This window comes from Neolamprologus brichardi, chromosome 18, assembly GCF_056152115.1.
Source record: "Neolamprologus brichardi isolate AB-2024 chromosome 18, ASM5615211v1, whole genome shotgun sequence".
Classification (NCBI taxonomy): domain Eukaryota; kingdom Metazoa; phylum Chordata; class Actinopteri; order Cichliformes; family Cichlidae; genus Neolamprologus; species Neolamprologus brichardi.
The window spans coordinates 7,539,385-7,548,234 of record NC_142121.1 but is presented as its reverse complement, the minus strand read 5'-3'; positions in this window follow the sequence as shown (position 1 = coordinate 7,548,234).

Here is an 8,850-nt window from a genome sequence, read left to right as displayed (position 1 = left end):
AGTCAAACAAGAAGAATCATCATTCTCAAAAATCATATGTCACTACAATCCAACTGTATACAGACATATGCATTCAAACGCATCAGTTGACTTCATTGTTTGTCCATGTGGCTCTCAGCTAACTTCAAAGCTGTAGCCTGGTCAACACTCCTTTTTATGACTCCTATCAACCCCCCAAATCTCACTGTAGGCTTCCTGTGGGGGTTAGAGTCAACTGGTGAGTTATCTGCATTTACAACTCTTCTCCTGTCCTGTTGTCACCACAGAAAAAGCTTTGTAAAGGAAATTGGATCAAGCTGTTTTGATCTTCTTGGCTCAAAACCTCAAGTGTTCATGATGTAAATGTAGACAAAAGGCTTCTCTGTTTACATCCTTCTTGCAGAAGACAAAAGAATAGGTGATGTTGCACAAATTCCATGGTAAATCTTCAACTTGGACTAAATCCATTGTCCTTTATGCACATAGGCAATCGGCCTGTTTCCAGTTCGTTTAGCTGTTCAATGTCCTGCAGCGAGTCAGATACTTTGAGTCAGACTAGCAGGTCTGTCTTACCAGAGCAGTTCATCTTCCCGGCTACTGGTGAATCAACCGTCCATTCAGGTTCAGAGCAGTTGAAAAGTTGGCAGTGTTCCAAGTATGTTTACTCCTGGATGTGTTGCTAAGGCAACCAAACAAACTGTCTCGCTCTCAGTGATGCTATATGGCCACAGTCCAGAAGAATGTGTAGCCAGTGGCATCACAAGCATAACCATTGGTCTCGTTCTTTAGGTGAGCGGTTGTGTTCTTAAACTGCCACCAGTAGTTGTTGAAAACCCATGCAGGTACTGGGTGTGGTTTGCTCTGTCCCAGTGCGCTCCCTGTCATCCCACTCTGGGTCCACAGGCTCAAGAAGATGCACAGCACATTCCCAGCCATTCTGATGAGTACCTGTGGCTCAGTTGGTTTCTTCACCGGATTGAGACGAGGGGCCCTGGAGGCTTTCCCCCCCCTTTGTACCCGGTCTTCCTGCCACTTACTCCGAGCTGGCCTGGATGTGTGTCACCTTCTTGCAGTGCGCTTGATGTATCCATGTATTCCTTCCGGCAATCTTCACTGCTGTGGTCGTTGTCAGCAGCACCCAATAGGGACCTTTCACCGCGGACTGGACCAGCACTTCCTCTCCATGGCCTTATCAACATCCAATCTCCAGACTTCAGACTCTGCTCCTGCGGAGAAACAGAATCATCTGGCAGATCATTTGTTCTCATGACTACTTTACTTTTAAACATTTCAAGCATCTAATCTGCTAATATGCTCTCTCTTCTGTTTTTCTATCATCACTACAGAAGACTAGAACTCTAAATGCTCTAACATATTTAATCTCAAAGAGTCAGACCATTCTCTGTTGGAGGAATCCTCATGTATATCTTAACTAATTCTATACAGTCTAACCATGTCCTGCCTGTCTTCCTAAGTCTTAACTTTACTGTTCTATTAGTTCTCTCTGCCTGCAAATGCAATTATTTTTTTTAGTATTTAATAATCCTAGAGTGAGTATAACCTACTGCTGCCATCATCCCCCCTGTGGAGACATTGCAAAGCCCATGGCTCAAAATAGCAGCAGTCTTGTAGAAATTATTAGGCAGTATTGGTTTATCACACAGATGATAAACACCAACCTACAAACTCGCTCCTTCTGTAGGTCACAACTGTTTTCCTGCTGTAGGTGAGTGGCCTACATGTCTGCTGATGTTGTACTGCTAAAATGTTAACACCATGTTTACTAAAGCTGCCTCTTTTGCGATGTTATCTGCAAAAACTTTCCCTAATGCAACTGGATCTTTCCCTCACATGTGTGCTACACATTTACAAACGGCAATTTCACTGGTTAATAACACTGCCTTCAGCAGATTTTTCAAGAGTTTGGTGTGTTCTACAGGTTTCCCTGTAGAAGTTGTCACACCTCGTCTCACTTATTGCACTACAAGGAAATGTAATGTAGCAAATGCACACTGGCTATCAGGGTATATTGTCTCTCTGCAGCTTTACACGTTTCCGTTAAAGCTAGCATCTCTGCTGCTCAAGCAAATATGAAACATGTTAGTTGTCCTACACAGATAACTTTCTCACTGTCTACTACAGTAAAACCTGTTTTAGTCTGTCCCTCTGCTGTTGTAAAACTCAAACCATCAACAAACCAAACCTTTCCCTCAACGAGTGGCACAGCTATTAAGTCATCCCTCGACTTACACTTCTTCTCCACGTGCTCTCTACACTCATGAGAAGTGCCCTCTTCTTTCGTTGGCAAAAAGGGTTTGACAAATTCAGAATTGTGCACTGCTTTATGGTTCTGTATGGTTGTGAGAGTAATAGTAACATTAAAGACAAGTGTCTTGTAGGTGACAGAAATGTAAGTTTAGTCTGCAGTAATAGACATCCACCTCGTGTGGAACTAACAATGTCAAAAGGTGAAATAACCTATTTCCTGAAACATTGTACAGCTTTAAGCTGCTGCACATACTGATCTCACGCATGGAGGTAAAGCACAAGCAACTAGAGCTAATCCTTTACGATAGTAAGTTACTGGCTTCACTTGTGGAACAAGTGCTGTTAGTTATTTTACAGTCACCTGGCGTTTGTGCTGTTCACAGAACCACAAGTCCATCGCTGGACCTCCTCTGCGCTGTCACTCTTTGGAGCCTGGCACGCTCCCTCAGGTTCTCATGTTCCAACGCTCCTGGAAGCCCAGTAGCACAGCTCTCTGCGCGATGCTGCTGTGCTGGAGGTGATCTCTGATCCTCCTGAAGACTCTCTCCAGGCCTCAGCTTCCATCTTGTGGGCGATCCTCTCAGTCACTCCTTCTCGTTATGGCACCTCACGACATCTACAAATTAAAAAATGACACTCCTCTCGCCACACGGCTTTTGCCATGTGTCAACTCCCCAATGAGACATGTACAAGAATGTTGCACAGTCTCCCTAAAACAATCTCCAGGGTTTGTCCCTTGGAGCAGCTTCACTCCAAGCTGTAACCCTGTGTAAAAAACATTAGTCAGCAATTAAATGTTTTGCTTGTTTAACTCCCAGCTTCAACCTGTATCCTAGAAGACAAAGTTTTAAAGTTAAAACAACCTCACATTTGCAACCAACTGCAGCTCGTAAGTGTAATAAAGTATTCAGCATCACAGAGACAAGTATCATTGCAGGTTTATTCTGAACTCATTAAACTCCTACTTTTTCCCATAATTTGTTCCAAATCATTGAACATCTCAATGTCATTCCACATTGTAATCAGTGACTTCCCTTAAGTTTGTCACTCACCATGAGCCCAAATAGTGGTCAGATAATGAGCCTCATGTATCTATTCTGTAACCATTACCCATCTGTTCAATTGTCACTTGTCTGTCTGCTGAATCCTTTAGCACTCTTAAGGAAAAACAAACATTAGCCAAACACACGGTTCATCCTGGTCAGGTGTCGGCCATCCAGATTCCAGAGGAGCTGTGAAAAGTCATAAAGTTAACACTCACTGTGGAAAAGTAACAATGGTCTCATCACAGTATGTCTCAAACTGTATTAATTTCTCCCCTGTAATTTTCACACTTTCTCCAACATTCTCTCAACAACACAGTGTAATTTCATCATCAACATATAGCCAGTTTCCTTCACACAAAATCTCAGTAATCCTGTGGTAGAAAAACATCATTAAGTTGTGTCCTGCTATAAATCACATGATCAAATCACATGATTAACCATCTGCTGTAAAAAGAAATGTAAATGTTAGCGCTGCGCAGGTGTATACACTCTTTCTCACAGTAATCTCTGTGAGCAACATAAGGTAGTGAATAACACTCCCATGGTAAATTCACAGACACAAGAAATTTTAAACTAAAAAGGTTAAATTTGCAGAGTTCACATAGTCATGTGACCCAAGTTTCCTCCTGTGGTCTCCTTCTGTTCCTGCAACAGAGACACACACAGAGATACATCCACACCTTTGTCAGGTGGGGGTTAACTTCACACAATGGTGTTAGGTCAGTCAGTCTTGTCAGCTTCCCCATTTATTTTAAAATTCTCACTCAGTGATTCTTTGCAGATTGTGGAAATTATCTTCGCATTTGTTTCCACACTCAGCAAATTGACGTCATTTCAAAAAGAAAAATAATTTAGACTGGATTTCCTCGTTGAATCCTTTTGGACAGGAACTTGTTTCCTAATTGTCCCAAATAAGTGGCTTTCTCCTGAGCCCATTTTAATTTTGGAGAAGCTCACTTTGCAACAGTTTTCTCGACGACGCTTCGGTTCTAATCGTGCAGATCTACTCAAACAGAGATCATCAAACAAAACTTCAGTGCACCATGAAAGTAACAAAATAAAAGGAAATAAAGAAAAGGAAAGGAAAGGAAAGGAAAGGAAAGGAAAGAAAGGCCTTGTTTAAGTCATGACACGTGTTCTTCATGCCAGGGGGATAAATCGTAACAACCCAATTGGCTCAGCTTAGTAACAAAAGACAAATCAACAGCCAGTTCAATCTCAAACATTCATCCAATCACACACAACATACAGCATAACCCTGTTGTCTTAGCACATAAGTTTCTTCTCATGTAACTAAATGTGTGCCATGTTAAAACTTCTTCACACACCAGAAACTCACAAACAGCTCACTCATCTAAAACCTCTCATCAGCTTTCTGTTTTTCTCCTCTATGATGCAACCATCTGTCCTCCTATAATATTCAGTCCACTAGTCTATGTATCACTTTCATCTCACTAGTGACTTGGACAAGATGACAAACAGAATCTCATGCTTAAGGTGCTGTCTAGTCTTCATGAGTATCATTTATTGTGTATATGTATGTAGGGTTAGTATAGTTAATGCATTTTCTGTATGTTTTTGTGTTCCTCTCTCATCACACTTTCATTAATCTCATCACTTCTTAAAACATCACACATCTCTCTCTGTTTGTTTTTTTTTTTTTTTTTTTTAAACTGTACTTTTCTCCAAACAGAAAATAGCATTACAGCTGTTTCAGACTGAGAAACACCAAACACTCTTCATGTTGTCATTCATCCACACAACTATTTTATTTCTTTTTGTCCACTGGGCAGGTGATCTGCAGTATCATGTCTGCCCCAGCTGGATACCTTTTCACACACACCGTGACGTCAAACACTCACTTCTGCTTAGATCACAATTATACTTCATTAATTTTCAACGAGATCTGCATCTCCATAGGGCAGGGTGTTATCACCTGGCCCTCTACCTGTGTATTGTGTCAGGGATGGATATGTGGTTGTAACGTTTGTGTTCACTAACTTTACTTTCTGTTTCCTGCATACCTAGTCCGTCTTAGACTCGATGCTGCTCCTAATGCCTCTCCATACTCAGCCTTTAATTTCTCCTCCTCCTCTGTCTCTGCTCTCTCACGCTCTTCTCTGACTTTCTTTCTGCTAACATTCTTGCTTCTCTTCTCTTTTGAGCCTGCTCCAGCCACAACTTAGCAACTGCTAACTGCAATTCTTTCCTCTGCTTCACTTTCCCTGTTTTACCTGCTACACTTACAGCTATTCTTTCAAGCATCTTACTCTTAACTTCCACTAATGTCCCTTCAAATCCATATTTTTCACGTCAACAACCTACATACTGCGTGCTGCCCGGTAAAAATTTCTCCATAAATTCTACATCCCCTTCTAAGGCAGACTTACACATTTTATTCCCCATTATAACAATTCTTTCAAGTTTGCGGCAGGTAACACCTTACCTTAAAAATCCAGGCTACGTGTACACAACAGGTCACAAAATTACGTTAACACCGTTTAGGTTTCCTTCTGTGTGGCTGCGTACACCTACTGGCAATCACACACGCATACGTTCATTCACACACTTTTTAAGGCCTATAATCTTAAACTCTGTATACCGCGGCGAGCTCTTTCCTCCTTATATATTGGTGGAGAAACCATACACTCAACGCACTTATCTGCGGAGTCCTTTTTATAGAGCTCTATCCTCCTTTCGGCGGAGAAACCAGGCAGCTTGCGTCTACACGCACAGCTCTCATGGACCTGCGTCCAAAACGCACAGTCCAACGCACTCCCGTGCCCGCGTGAAACCGCGCAGCTATGGAGCCGTTTATTTCTTTAATAGCCTGCGACCTTCTCGCACGGCTGGCGCGCTCACGTACCTGCGAGAATCCGCACGGTCACGTAGCCGCTCTCTATTGTTTTAGGTTCGCGTGAAACCGCGCAACCAGCGCTCCCCTGGACTCGCGTGAAACCCGCGCAGTCTCAGTGACGCGTTCCTATCTAAAATTCCACATTCATTCACACGGTTACAGAGACGCTCTCGGTTTGCCTACCGTTCACGGGAGAGTCCAGGATCCCGTCAGTCGCCGTCCACGAGGGGAGTTAAAACGCTATCTCGCCGGCCTGGTCGCGACTTTAACACTTCAGGCTTTATCAGGCGTCCTACGGCCTGGCTGTCGACAGTCTGCGGCGTGTCCTCTCTCTCCTCAGTGTACGGCAAAAATTCTTGGGCTCCGGCTCCGAAGGACCAAATAATGTTGGGTCTAAATCAGACCCCGCTGATCCCAGAACTTATTCCCATGAAAGAAAGACAAGGCAACAGCGATCGATCTTTTTACTTGCAAGGGAGGCCTGTCGGTATTTTAGTTCATCACAAAATGACCTCCCCGACTGCCCCCTCTCGCTCCCTTTTATTGGCAACGTTCACACAATAAACAATAGTTTACAACACGTACCTTCCCCACATAACCCCCCTTGGTTACAAAGACAAGGCACTGTGTGTGTGTTATGTGAGAATGTGTGTGTGTGTGTGTTTGTGTGTGGCACGCTGCTGATCAAAGGGTCATATAACATAAAAGCACAGGAACATCCTTGGTCATAAAGAGGGCAATCTCCCCTCACCCTAGATAACACAATGAAGCCCTACAAAGGGGAGGAAGTTTACCACATCAAACAGACCTTCACAGAGGGTGTTCCTGTGATCAGAAACACTACTGCCCCCCTCCCAGAATCTTAAGGATCTGGGGAGGGGAGGACAGAAAGGATTCTTTAAACCTATGTACAAATGGCAAACATAAGAATGACAATATTAAACAATTAACCCTGACAGATGGAGTCATCTGAGAGGCCAGCTTCTGAACATCACAGTAAATTATAAGTCACTCTTGAGAGACAAGTTCAGTTGCAGATGGATTTTTACTGCTAAGACAAGTCATGCATCCACCACCACAACCTTTCAACCTGCCACCACACCATGGTCTATGCGTGTGCACCACCACCACACGCTGTACCTGGCTCATTTTGAGTACACTGTACAGCCTTGTTAGTTCCCAGAACTCGAAAAAAATTGAGGAAACTCGTTGCCTCAAAAAAACTAAGTAAAGCTTACTTAAGATGACTGTTAGGACAACTTACACATTGCAAGTCTGCAGTATTAAGAATAACTTGATATTTCTGACTGTGCAATTTTAATTGTTTACCTACTGACAAACATTTCAAGTTCAACTAAATGAAAAAACTATTTGTGGTAACCTGAATATGATTAAAAATAATTAACAACACTTTTTGTAATGATGTTAAAATCAGCCCAACTTTTATTTTCAAACACAACAAAGTATAACAGCCAACATACTGGACACTGTTCTGCTGAACAACAAACAATTATATTGCCATCACTGTTATAATCTTACAATGAAACAAAGTCTCAGATGTAATTATTCTGAAAATAAGTTTAGGCCTACCACAAGTTTGTTTTGTACTTACATTACTTATATAATCAAAATAAAATATTTATTGTTCTGTCACAAGTGCAGTCTCTGATTTAAACAGCACATTTGTTTTTCATTCCAACACAGGAGCTGGAATGTTGTAATGTTTTAAGGATGGCTTGTTTCCAGTCCAGGCATTACTGCCCGAATGACTGTCATGGATCGAGGTGATCCAAATGTAAGTGCAGAAGAAGGTCTTTAACTTCCCTTAAGTACAGTGGCAGTGGATGTGGGTTGGAGATGCAATGAGCTTGAACCTGCAGGCGACCATCTTCACTGACCACACCATCTGTGACGGAGGACTCATCTCTCCTGGTGTCCTGCGAGCAAACAATCATATTTTTTGGAACATGAACTTAATTGCTTTCTTAAAACATTTTTTTCTGCATTTGGTATAAAACAGACTCCAATTTACACAATCTCAGGCTCCCTCCCCACCAGAGAGGTGACATTCAATGTCCCAATTGTCAGTCTGGATAGCCCTGACCCCCACCCGACACACAATAATGCCATGAAAGCATCATTTTAAAAAGGGCTATGCAAACATGGCCAATAACTTTCATTCTAATGATGTGCAAAATGATTTGGGAACAAAACAAATGTTGCTGTTAGAAAACTTGCAGACTTCACTATATACAGTGTAGACCCTCTAAACTAAGTTTGGGGGATGTGATCTTTCAAGAAATGCAGACCAAACTGTTGTTGTTTGTTTACTTACACAGCATGTCTTGTAGAATTAACTGGAGTCACCAGCAACAGCATCGTGCAGTCATATCTCAAGTCTAATAACAGAAGACAGGAAAAGATCAGTAAAGAAACAACTTCCCCAAACCAAAGCACAAATAAAACGATAAGTAAAACAGGCTGATGTAAAGTATGATTAAAGTTCAGCCTGATTAATATAAATGTCACTGACAGTTGCTAATATATTGGAAAACCGAAATACTTACCACTGAGTTGATGTCTTTCTGTCCAACAACAGGAGTGCTGATCCCGATCCTCAAAGACAGTAAGAAGCAAGCAGAGGGAGAAAAAGCAGAACAGTTTTCTGAAACTGATTTTATCCTTAATGGCTGTGCAATT